The 13,995-nt window shown below is 37.3% G+C and overlaps 1 pseudogene; it reads right to left on the reverse strand.

The window, feature by feature from the left end:
• Positions 1–4,940: 4,940 nt before the first annotated feature.
• LOC113326497 lies at positions 4,941–7,266 on the reverse strand (annotated as a pseudogene).
• Between the last annotated feature and the right edge of the window lie 6,729 nt (positions 7,267–13,995).

A 13,995-nucleotide genomic window follows, 5' to 3' on the forward strand; every position in this document is an offset into this window, starting at 1 on the left:
CAAGCAGTTCTTTAGGTTGTTGGTTACTGGATATGGGCCCGGTTTTGGTATTTTACAGAAGAGGTTGGCCACGCTTTCCCTCAAATATGGTGGTCTGGGTGTGTACACTATGGAGGACACGATGCAGTACTGCTACTTGGCTTCTTGCTTTCAGACTAGTTCTCAGCAAGTTAATATTTTGAGGCTTGCAGAGGTGTCCGGCCCTAGCCCCAGCTTTGAGCATGCCCTAGTCCTCTACAAAAAGGTATGTGGTATTAATGATTCTTCTTTATGTATTGATGATATTGCCCCCACTCTATGAGTTCCTTGGCAATTAAATATTTTGATGTGGTGAAGAAGGATATACCCACTCGTTTTGTTATGACTGCACGTGATTCATCCCTTTGGCAGATTAATAGAGTCAAACACGCTCAAGATTATTTGCTGGAAATTCCTATTGATGGGATTAATCAAACAATTGGGGTCAGACAGTTTCGTGCAGTGGTGTGCTATATGCTGGGGATCCCCCTCTTTGAGGATGGAGATTTGTGTTCTAGCTGTGGTAAAGGTATGGATATTTTTGGGGATCACGCCTTACATTGCAATAAAGGTGTTGGTCTCAAATACAAGCATGATCTTGTCCGTGATACTTTTGCGGAAATTTGTTATCGAGCAGGTGTTGCAGCTAGAAAGGAAGTGGATTTGGGGCTCCTTGCAGATAATGGAGTAGCTCTACGTCCTGCCGATATCCTTGTGTACGGTTGGGACAATGGCCATGATATGTGTCTAGATGTTACAGGTGTCTCCCCCTACACGGGTGACTGGGAGCGTAATTTTTTTCTTGGTCGGGCAATTGATAGCGCGGTTGCTAAAAAAAAGGGCCAAGTACCTTGAGAAATGCATTAGTCAAAGGCTGGGGTTTGGTGTTCTTGCCTTTTCTACGTTAGGCGGGCTAGGGAGTGATACAATGGAGTTCTTGAAAAGGCTACGGAATTACATGTCTAGCCATGATGAGAATGCTACTATTGAAGATTTCCCTTTTCATAGGTTAGGTGTTGTTATCCAAAAAGGGATTGGAGCCCAGCTTATCGCCAGGCTTCCATCCAATGCTTGTAAACTTCTTTCCGTTGACGATGATTAAATAATACATTAATATTATTTAAAAGTCCTCTTGCGGCATCGTTGGAGAGAGAATCTCTGGCGACAACACAGGGGACAGAAAACCTGGGTTGAATTTTCGTTATTATTGTGTTCAATCTTCACAGAATCCGTCCATCATCATCCCCAATCTTCATCCTCAACCTTCACAGTATCTTCATCTTCTATCCCTGTTCGTATATCACCACAAACTATACACAGGACTCCACCCTTTGAAAACGGTTAGAGCAGTTCCTTGTTTAGGTCATCCCTGTTCTTCATACATTCACCATCTTACCTTCCTCATGCCGAGAACCAGGCAATCTTCCTGCACAGTACCGTCTCCCGTTGTGGGTTCGTCTCAATGCAATGACTCCACCTTGTCTGACGATGATGAAAAGGATGACATTGCTTGCAATTGCCCTTTCAAACACTTTGATGGTTGTAGCGATGGTGTTGGAGAGAAGGGATACGCCAAAACCTCGATCTTTAAACACATCCTGGATAGACACTCACCAAATCCTTCTGCGGTTAATGCATGTAAGTCCAGAATCCATACTGAGGTACGTGTTTATGTTGCATGGGAAAAACTCCTTAACAAACTACATATGTGGTTATGCTTAGACTGCTTCCATTGGTATTCTTGGAAGAGACCCTGTCGTACACACACAACCGGTGTGTTAAATGGCCCTTACAATGGTAGAAGTGCAGATTTCCTTATATTTGGAGCAGACATACCTTCCTCTCCATCTATACCAACTGCTACCCCTATTATTACTGCCACTGACGTACACCCTGCATCAGTCAACGACAATGGTGTCTCCTTGGATACCTTAGACAGGATTTTTAGGAAGAGGATTACTACGATATCTAGTATCCCCCCTGCATGCAGACTGTCTTTCTCTCGTGCTTAAAAAGCTTAGCTTGAAAGGATACTGGACAATCCTGCCAACATCTCTGCATGGATACACCTTCTGCTGTTGCCTACATGCACCTTGAGCCTATATATCCCCAAAGAGATCTTTCCAGCCAATCCTGATAAGCACTATTGCGGCTGAATGCACCCTGTATATGAACGCGTGGTACCTTGACTACGGCACCATCATTGGTGACACCTTAGAGGTATCCAAAGCACTGAAAATTATCCAGCAACACGGTGGATGTCGTGGCCTGCATTTCCTAACATTTTCTGGCCTTCAGTTGACCCAAGACGAGAGGTTGAAGGCCTGTTCCCTCCTTGTATTGGTAAGCCATCTTTGGGTGTTAAAATTTTAGGCGACCCATCTAGCCTAGACATGGACTTCAGCAGCAACATTATTCGGCAGCGCATACACAAGACTGCACAATTAATGGAATGCACCAAGTCTCTTAAAGACCCACAGAGTGAGTTGTTGCTTCTGCGGAACTGCAGTGGAGTTTCTAAACTGTATTTTACACTTCGAACAACTGATCATGCAGTTATCCAATCAGTTACAGCTGAATATGATCACCTACTGACGTGCTCCTTGAGACATCTTATCGTTGGCGATGGCGATGGCTTTGGCCCTCTCCAGCAAAGGCTGGTTACCTTACCCATTAAAGATGGAGGCCTAGGTGTTTATACAATGCAAGACACAGCCCATTATTGCTATCTAACCTCCAGCATACAAACCGGTACCTTACAGGAATCGATCTTAAGGAATGTGGCAGTCCCTACGCTGAACCAAAGTTTCCAACAGGCAGCACACAACTTCAGGAAGAAATGTGGCCTTCCCCCCTCCTTCGACGTCAATACCACCGCCCCACAACCCATGAAGAAACTGGCGGAACTGTACTTTGACGCTGTGAAACGAGAGGTGCCTACATCCCATCAACTGTCTACTCGAGATGCTATCCTCTGGCAATGCAACAGGCGTGAACATGCCATGGATTATCTTAAATCCATACCTATTACTGGGCTAAACCAAACTATAGGCCCAAGACAATTTAGAGTTGTCACCCAGTATCGCTTTGGTATACCTCTTTTTCCTAAGGGAAAATTAGACGAAGACCCAACCCATGAATAACCCATAATATGAGGCCCTTAATTAAAAGAAGTTTAAATCTAGGCCCCGAGTTACTAAATGACATCCATGCCCTTTTATATACTGTCAAGCCCCAAATTAAATAAAATTTAAATTTAAGCCCATAATTATTAAATCTGGGCCCGAAATTATTAAAGTGTAGTGTGAATGTGTAAACAGAAGTTACACATGCATATGGAATGTGTATCCAGAAGTTACATATCCTTATGACATGTGTAACGCAAATTTACACATAAAAAAAATAGACATTAAAAAGAACGCATACAAAAAATACATGTATTGCTTTAATATTCATTTATAATAATTTCTTAGCATGTGTAACTTCTAGTTACACACGCATCTGTCTAGTGTAATTGACATTTACATATGCATCTATCTAGTGTAACTGAGAGTTACACATGCATCGGACTTGTGTATTCAGCGTCAACTTCAATTCCAGCGAGACCAACCACAAACAAGCAATTATCTTTTATTAATTTATCGGGAAACCTGAAATATAACAACAAACAAACATGAACCAGTGTCAAAAGAAAAATGCAAAAGAATATTGTTCAATATTTAACCAATACAAAACAATAATGCAAACAAATATTATTCAGTATGTAAGAGAACAACAAAAATAAAAGAGAAGAAAAATTGAAGATGCATCTGGCCAGTGTAACTAGAAGTTATACATGAAATGACATGTGGAAAAGATGAAATATACATGAAATGACTAGTGTAACCAGAAATATAACTAACAATCATACATGAAATGACTAGTGTAACTCTCAATTAGTGTCGAATCTGAAAAAGAACAACAAAAATATGCACCGAAACACTACATAAACACTATTTCATGGAACTGTGTACCTAGCGATGTGTATCTATAAGTTACACATCTAATTAGCATGTGGAACTGGTAGCTACACATCCATTCAGCTTGTGTACCTAGAAGTTACACATCTAATTAGCATGTGTAACTAATAGTTACACATCCAATAAAGGTCAGATAACTTACAACAAATCAGTAGCCAACCTGATTAAACTCCGGAAATTCCTCAGCTTCTAGAGCTAAACGGACATAGGTTTCATATACCTGGAACCACAAGAGTTAAAAATGCATCTTACTAGCAAAAAATTCCATCAAAGCATCATACTAACAAGGTTCAAAGACAAGTTATCTGATATTATAAGAACAATAATTGATCCTAGATTCCCAGCACAATAAATCATACATGTCAGAGCTAAAAACAAGTTTTAAATGACACATGGTAACTCACCATTAATTATGTTATACCGAATCAGGACCTGAAGAAAGACGCATACAAGTCTCACAAGTTTGTTCTGCATATAGTTGTCCTGCAAAGTAATAAGACAAAAAGATACCATAATATCAGATTAAAGTGAAGTATCTGTTCTTCTTGTTAAATGAAATCTCCTGAATTGCAATCACACTACGAAAAAGTTGTTTTTATGGTCGGATCCCAATAGCAAGGCAACTTAAAAAGGAAAAAAAATGCACAACTAGCAAATAAACTGCTTTACTAATTTACAGGAACTAAGTGAATAAATTACAATTAAGAGGTCAGTTGCAATAAGAACTTAAATAGATGTGTAATATGACTTGTGTAACCGGAAGTTACACATGATACGACTTGTGTAACCGGAAGTTACACATGCATCAGGCATGTGTAACCGGAAGTTACACATCCAATTAGATAGTGCAACTAGCAGTTACATCTTCAGTTAGTATATCCTCGGACATGAACAAAAACGTGCCTATGCAGAGGAAGAAACTGATACACAAGCAAACCAATACATGCACTTACAGTCTCTGCGACCATCATCAATCATAGTTAGACCTTCCTGCAAATTTTCAACAGATTGATTTGTTTAAAATGAAAACCAAGGAGAAATCATGTCAACTAAAACGGAAATCAAATGAAAACTAAAACGGAAAACTTACTTCGAGTAAAGTTTCCAAATTAAGCATTTGTAACACGGCCGAATGGCCAGGAAAAACGCCTCTCTACTTCTCTAACGGTCACATAACCTTGAGCCTAAGATTACCGTATACATTTTAGTACTATTTTTCTCAACCATAAAATGTACAATACCGATTTTATAGACTCTCACATATATACATATATATATATATATCTTATCCAAAACAAAATTCATACAGTACTAATATACTAAATATAGGCAAACCATTGCATAGTCAATTACATTATATCCCCAAAACAAAACAAACAGGGGAAAAAATACATTTCTATCAGAATCTCGATACACTGAGTAATGTGCCAGTGGAATTGTTTGTAAACATTAAACTTTCACCAGCCGAACAACGAATTCTAATGTTTTCCGACCGTACATATCATGCGTATCCCTAGGAAGTTAACAATGCAACGCATTGTAGTTGACAAGTTATGCTGACAATAAAAAGGTAAAAACGTCTGAAAAAATAATATACAGTCATGTTCAAACAAGCGAATTGTGAAAGATCTTGTATGAGCAGCTAGACCTCGTATGAGCAGCTAGAAGGGAAACCTCGTTGGTTTACGGACGCCAAGTTTCCCTCCTTCCCTACTACTTTCTCCCCTCCTTTTCCTCCTTATCTGCATCTCACAAACCAATAATCACTATAGATTCGACTTTCTTGATTAATTAAGCGATTTTTTTTTCCAACTTTAAGTGAATCCCATTAAGCTAAAAGAAAATTAAGAAAACAAAAACTTTGAGAACCCATACTTGTGCTACTTTTGGAATCTTGCAATCCTAACCTTAATGTGGTGGCCTAGTGGGCTAGTGGGTGGGGACTGTTTGTTGTTTGTTATCCTAACAATCAAAAGTTTTTGTGACGCCAGTGTTCCATGTGACGGACCAACTTGGGAACAAATTAACTGACGATACCCTCATCCATTACATCCAGCAGGTATGAATCTTCTACATACATTAGTAGTACTGGAGGAAAAAATAATGTAGTCTCTTAATCTATATCTTGGGTATGATAATTCAAGTTTGTAAAAATTATATTAGAAAAGAAGACAAACCTGGGCCAGCTCCAAAATTTCATTGTGATCTTTGTTTAACTTTGTAGGAACTGACGGAACCAGCTTTTTCTTTCCAACAGAAATGACCTCAAAACCACTACCCAATATCTGGAAATGCCATTATAAAAGTAATCAAGGTCATGTAGCATGATGCAAGGATACTCGAGTGTATAGTTTTCACCGTTTGGTAAATACATCATTTGCTGTTACGAGAATTAGGAAAGAAGTAAATAACGAATTTTATCTATAAGAACAATAGGCTTTGTACCACAAGGGATCACATCAAGGAAACCCATCAACAGTCTCATATCCCCGTTCTCTTTAGCAGAGCACAATTTTTATGATCATCTTAACAACTAATATGAACTAGAGATGCACATTGGTTCCGCAGATCAAAGGACATTTTTTACACTTCTAGGATAATTAAAAAGTATTTCCTCAAACAATGCACTAAAAGATGCATTGGTGGACTTATAGTGACTGTAATTCTCGTCGCATTTATGGACTTATAGTGTCTGTGATTCCCGTCTCCACCTGCATACCAAATAATATATCTATTTCCTAAAGTCTCTTTGTTCCCTCTCCTAGTAAACATGCTACCACTAATCATACACCAATATACATTAGCTGCAAACAATATCTTAACACTGATATTTCATCTTTTAACTAACGCCAAAAAATGATGATCTTATAGTATTACCTTCAACTTATAGCACGTAAACAATCATTTTCAGACACAGAGTCACGAGCAGCCTTTCGCCTTTGACAAAGTAGAGTGCAAAGCTCCTGCAAGTTTATCAAACCCCCATTGAGCGACCTTGTATCCAAGCAAATGTCGACGTTTTGAACCCCTGTCTTAACCAAATAATTAACAACATCTCAGCAAAAAAAAAAAAGTAGTTACATGTTAAATCTGTGGACATTTTAGACAAATATTCTTAGTATAGAAGATGAGTATTACCAAGTTCATAATTGATGTCACCAATTCCCAATAGCTCAGCCCAGAATCCTTTGTTTGAAGCCAAAGGGATCAACCCAATTTTTGCAGACATCTAGGGGAATTGTGATCTGAATGCAGGATTCTTCCAGATATCATTCTACACCACCAATTCCTGGTCTTCTTCTCATTTCTTCCCCCAATTTGAGAACTGTGACAACTCAGTATACCATAATTACATTGGATACGATTTTTAAGTCAACAACGTAAATGTGACGGGTAACGGAGATTAAGATGCTCTGAGTTCATAAATAAACTTAAATTTTTCTATTGGAAATTTAGATTAAAATTAAATCGATTTTAATTCAAAAACCTAGAAAATTTGTTGACAAAATTTTTCAAAAAATTTCAACTCAAAACAGAAATCTAGATGAAATAACTGTGGATCTATATTCTTGTCATCTTTTAAATAAATATTTCTGGATGAAATCAGATGGATTAGGTTTTGAACAGTACACAAAAAAAAAAAATTCATCCGATATCGATTTGAAAATCAACAAATCAGGAGTTTAAATCGAAAGAAAAGATGAAGATATGTGGAACTTATCTTTGTCATCATATTTGATGATTGAATCTACATTTCTAATTGTTGCTAACGATTTTCATTCAGTTTGCTTCACCGATACGCACTGAAATCGCAAGAACACGAGTTGTTGTCGATGTTTAACTGTGTGAGAACTTGATTTCGAGAGAGAAATATTGTTTCGGATCTGGAAATGAAAAGAAACCATTTTTGAAGAAGAAAAACTCGTCTGGAAGAGAGAGACAAAATCTGAAAATGAAAATATATGATGATATTCCTCTTGTTTATATACTAAAGGGTAGTCTTGGTAGTATTAAAATTCATAATAATTAATTATGGGCAAGATCTATTTTTTTTTTGATTTTTTGGGCCTATTAATATCATTTTCCTAAAGTATGGAGTTGACAGTAAATGATCCATTTAACGGGGCTTCTATATATTGAACCCATATAATAGGGGATTCTAGTATTTTTCACTTTTCCTAATGGAGCCGTATGTGCATATTGTAACCATGATATGGACATCTTCGGTGATCATGCTCTACACTGTGCTAGTGAAGTAGGCCTCAAGTTCATACATGATTTAACGCGCGATGTGCTTATGGATATTTGTTACAGAGCAGGAGTAGCGGCCAGGAAAGAAGCAGCCCTAGTATCCTAGATGGACAGACTGCTTTAAAACCTGCAGATATCCTCGTACACAATTGGGAGAATGGAACCGACATATGTTTCGACGTCACAGGAGTATCTCCCTTTTTTGGACCCGGGGCTCGCGTTTTCACACCTGGACAAGAAATTTCATCGGCAACAACACGCAAACAACGCAAGTATGCCGCAATCTGTAAAGCCCACGGATACGCATTCGGTGTACTAGCCTTTACCACCTTTGGAGAACTTGGAGATGAATTGATAGGTTTCTTGAAGAGATTAAAGAACTGTTTAACTAATTATGACCCCAACAATAAAATAGGTGGTTCTTTATATCACAGGTTAGGTTTGGCTATCCAGAAAGGAGTTGGAGCACAAATAGTTGCCCGACTACCAACCATTCATGTAAATGACACTCTTTGAGTTTTCTATTTAAGCCCCGAGTGGAAGTCTTTTATAATAATAATAATAATAATAATAAAATAAATCATTACGTTCTTTTTATTTTATAATTAGTTTTTCAATAAGGCCATAGGGAAGTAGAAATTTTTAAGTCAAGCAAGAGATTGAAGAGAAATTTAATTGTCAAGGTTCTATGAGGTTCGAGAGTTTATCATCAACAGTTGAAGACCGAAGAAGACGTTGTTTCTACTGGGCACTATGAGAGAGTCGAAGAGAGATGCATTTTGGTTGGTTTGTTAGTCCGCTTTCAATCTGGCACAAGATCTTTCTAGCACTGGTTTAACTCATCACACGTAATTAGTCCAGCTGTGTAGCAGATGTCCCTCTCATTTTTATCTCTCTCCTAATCTTATCCAGTTGTTAAGCAGCGGACGCATCTTACAATGCTTATCTAGTTGTGTAGCAGATATCTCTTTATCTAACAGTGTTACGGATGTGTCTCCCCTTCTATTTAGTCAGCTTTAAAGCTGACACCTTTAATTTATCTTGCATTCTAGTTACTTGGAAATAGATTGAGAATTTGTATGTCCTCATAGCTCTTTGGATACTTGTGACCAATTAGAAGTCATGGTTTTTTGGGTACACCTCTGGTAAACCCTCCCGAGATTAACTCGGTTTTTTTTTATTGGTTTTGCTCGAGGACTAGCAAATAATAAGTTTAGGGGTATTTGATAAACACATTTATGTGTCCAATTTTTCCTCGATGTTTCGTATTGTTAGTACTCGTTTTCGTCCTTATTATGGTGTTTCGTGTGTTTGTAGGTATTTTCGGGGAATAAACATTTTTTTGGAAATTCGGCTCGAAAAGTTGTCTAAAGCACCCCCGAAGGACATATGCTATGCGGACTCTCATTTTGGTTAAGGGGCACCTCAATTACTAAGGGGTACCTCAGTTGGGCACCTGCTACTCGCATTCTCGGTTTGGTTAGGGGGGCTTCATTTTCTTTGTTTGAAATTTCAATTTTGGCGGGAAATATTGGCAGTGAAGAACATAATTTTGATTCGATTTGTAGACATCTTAGGAAGAGATTCAATGGATGATATTCATGGGGATGACTTTATGGAGCGTAACAGACATGGTATGGTTGATATTTTCGGTTAAAATTGACTGGATTCTCGGTGAGAAGAAAACATAGGTGCGTGTGCAAAGGGAGGAGATATTCACGGGATTTGCATGAATTGGAGAGAGTTTGGGCATGCTGGGAAGACTCTAACAACTGTTTGGAAGCATGTAGAGGTAAAAAAGGAAATGTTGACATCCACAGACGCGTGAAGGAAGCAAGAATGGAAAGAAAATATTCCCGAGAATATTTTTCTTCAATGCCGATAATGGAAGATTTGCTGGAGTTATGGAGGATTATTTTCGGTTCTGGAAGGCTATATAAGGTGTATAGGAGAATTAGAGACAAGGACGGAGAGTTGGGAAGATAATAGAGAGTTGCAGAGAAGAGATTGTCGAGTTGCAGAAAATATTTTTCTGCTGCTGTGGGAGACGAAGAACACGAAGAACATACTATCCAAGATAGTCGTTCTTTAACAGTGATAACGACTGCCGAAAGAGGGTCTTAAAGATACAACAACAACGACTGTTAGTGATTATCGTTTTCTGTAACAATGTTTTGCAACAATCATAATCGTTTCAAACACCTGATTTTCATCATTTTCTCTCAATTTCATCTTTGTAAACAATCTTTGAGCAATGAAATCAACTTTTGAGTGTGTTTCCAATATGATGAGCTAAACCCATCCTCCGGGTCGATGGAGCAAGTCATTCTTCCAAAAGTTATGTGGTAAATTTTATTTAAATTTATTTATGCAATTATTTTATGATTATTTGCACCAAATGAAAATTGAGTAAATGATTTTTATTAATTAGTTGTGTTTTCTCTTGATGAAGTATGCTTAGTTTAGGGCTTTTGATACTTCATGCTTGCGATTAACAATTGATGTTTTGAAAATCTAATTTAGGAAATGATTAGAATCACAATTTCTTTTGATTGGAGTTATATTGTAAATAATTGTATGATAAAAATTAACATTAAATCACATGAATTTTGGTGAATGGTGAAATCCTGAACCCCGACCTCTCTAATATAGTCAGCTTTAATTTGCTTTATTTTTTTAGTCTTAAAATTTAAATCTAAAATAACAATCTTCACAAGTCTTAACGAACTCTACTACTACAACCACTGTAAAAATTTCATCAATTGCTCCCCAAACCATATATTGTTTGCTCCCATATATTAACGCACAGTCTACAACAAGAAGAAAGAAAGGAGATGAAGCGATGTTGTTTCATGGAATAGAATAAGTTAGACAAGAAAACATTGTCGAGTTGAGAGTTCAAATTCTGGAAAGAGGCAAGGCGATCAAGAAGATTTTGATTAAAAAGTTTCTTGACCATAGACTCGGCTTAGATAACATTGTTCTTGAAAAGGAGCAGATTGCAAGATGGTTTCTGATCTGGTGTTTTGGGAATATCCTTTTCCCAAACAAGAACAATGTTGTTGAGATTAAATGGCTTAGTATAATGATGGATTTAGGTGTGCTGAGGCATTATGATTGGGGTTCGGCTTTGTACGATAGTATGCTATGGGGCTTGAGTACTGGAGTAACGTGCAACAAGCCTGACTTGCAGTTCTTTCCGTATCCATTGATGGTAAAATTCATACCCACTTGTAATCTTACTTTCCTTACTTATTTTTTATTTCTGACTGTATAATGCAAATAATTAGTTGTTAATAATAACTAATATTGTTTCATCCTTGGTTATTGGCATATTTGCGATGTCTATTTACCTATACAAAGACGGAGAATGAAAATATGGATCCGTGGCCAGCGGGTAGGTTATATGATGGATACCAAAGAGAAAGCAAAAGAGGCGGACAGAATGATACATGTACCAATTCAGTGATTCAAGTGCGTTACCAGATTGATAACTTTCCATTTGATTCTGTAGTATGGTCGCCATGGGAGGATAATGAATGGAAGACTAAACCCGTGGTGGAAGAGCTAAACTAATGTCTGTAACACAGAGGGTCTTTTACGATCCATTTGGTCACAATGTCTTTTACCTGGGCGAACGGTGTCTCAAACAAGTTCTTGGTCTGACAGTAATACCGTGCAATCCTCCGGATTTAATAGTACAAATCAACAATGACTATTTGTAAACCAACCATCAACTTAATTTCTTGGATTACGTTGAAGTACCCGATAATGAGTATAAATTGTGGTGGAAGGAGAAGTCATTTGGTAAGTACACATGTGTAATTTTACATGAAGGAAACAAGGATTTGTATGGTACGCAGGATAACGATGCTTTTGTACGCAAACCAGCACCGCAATGAAAAAGCAGATACACTGAAGATTTGGTGCCCGTCGATCGTCATCTCTTCCCATATCCAACAAAAAATCTTACAGCTAGAGCATGCGGCCCTAATTTTGAAGCGGTTCATATTCCTATTAGAATGGAGTATTTGGGGGAGTATCCATAACCCAATTATAATGTCAATATGGGTACAACTGTGAGTATCATATGTCCATTATTTCTTACATATTATAATTGTGGAAAAAATATTAACTCATGTTGGTGTTCCGGTGTTCGCTGTAGACAGGAGATGTGGAAACAGGCATATATGGAGTCGCAACAACAACTCATGGCTCAACAACAATGCTATTTCGACATTACAAAGGAACTGTAATACAAAATCAAATACGGTCGAGATTACCATCAGAGATGTGTGAGAGACTATGTAGCACCACATACAGGTGAGTCTTTTACACCGGTCCAGTCACGTGATTCGGGTCCGTCGACAGGTTCCTTTGTTCCAAACAGTCAAGATGACTACCATCCTTATCATTCCTCGGAGACACTCAATCAAAGGACAACCATGTACCAACATTAGGGTTCTGGAAATTATCCATGGTTTGATTCCTGAAAATGATCCATGGTTTGAAATGTTAATGGCTAGTTTTTTTTACTTTTTAACAGATATTTTTATATCTGAATGCACTTCTCATTTTCACTATATAACGGCTATTTTTTTTTTATTTGTACTGGTAATATTTACTGTATAACGACATGTTTTTTTTTTAATTGTATATCCTCTCATCATATCTCTATATATAGAAAACCAGTTTCCTAAGTGAAGCTATCCAAACATTCTATCATATTTGTGTTTTATAAAGATGAGATTCAGCAAAGAAGAAGATGTTCCTCTTACGCAAGCATGGATTGAGGAAAAAAACAATATCCTGAATAGATCTCAGGACACCGGCACCCAATTATGGAGTAATGTTTTAGAATATTTTGATAACATATCTGAAAATCCAAATGCAAGAGTCAAAGCAGGTCTTAGAACAGGGTGGATCAAGATCAACGGGACATCATCACTTTTGTCACGATTCAGGCTGAAGTTAACATACGTAATCCTGGGATGTCATATGAACAAAGGGTAAGTTGTTATTATCAAATTTCTTTTATTTCCTAAAACTATAACTATTTTAAGCTAACTTTATTTTAGAAAATTTCAGAAAAGTGATGCTCGTTTAGACTATCTTAACCAGACAGATGACAACTTTCCGCATGATGAATGTTATCAGCTATTGAAAGAAACTTTTGATACCTACAATCCCGATGAAATGTAGCATTATCACCGAGATGTTCATGCATCATATATTAATCAAGTCTTCGGAATAACAATCCTGAAGAATGATTAAATGTGAATGTTCTATCTTATATTTATGTAATTTTATGTCTTTGTGTGCGTGTTCCCGCATCATATATTGATCAAGTCTTCGGAATAACATTCCTGAAGAATGATTAAATGTGAATGTTCTATCTTATATTTATGTAATCTTTTATCTTCTAGTCTTCTTGCAATCTATATATGATCTGATGTTTTATGTTTTATTTAATTAAAGTTTAACATAAATAAAACTGAGATTCCACAAAAAGGACAACAAGTTCGGAACTATTGAATAAAAAACCAAATCACTTGTCGTAGTGATAACGATTGCACTTAGCACGTGCATCAAGCCTTTAAACCCCTGAGTGACCCTATTGGACGAGTTATAGTCTCGTGAGGGTTTACATAGAGATTTACCCACAAAATCTACCCAAACACTTATTGTACTTCCAATTTTCACAGGA

Source organism: Papaver somniferum, unplaced genomic scaffold, assembly GCF_003573695.1.
Source record: "Papaver somniferum cultivar HN1 unplaced genomic scaffold, ASM357369v1 unplaced-scaffold_10, whole genome shotgun sequence".
Classification (NCBI taxonomy): Eukaryota; Viridiplantae; Streptophyta; class Magnoliopsida; order Ranunculales; family Papaveraceae; genus Papaver; species Papaver somniferum.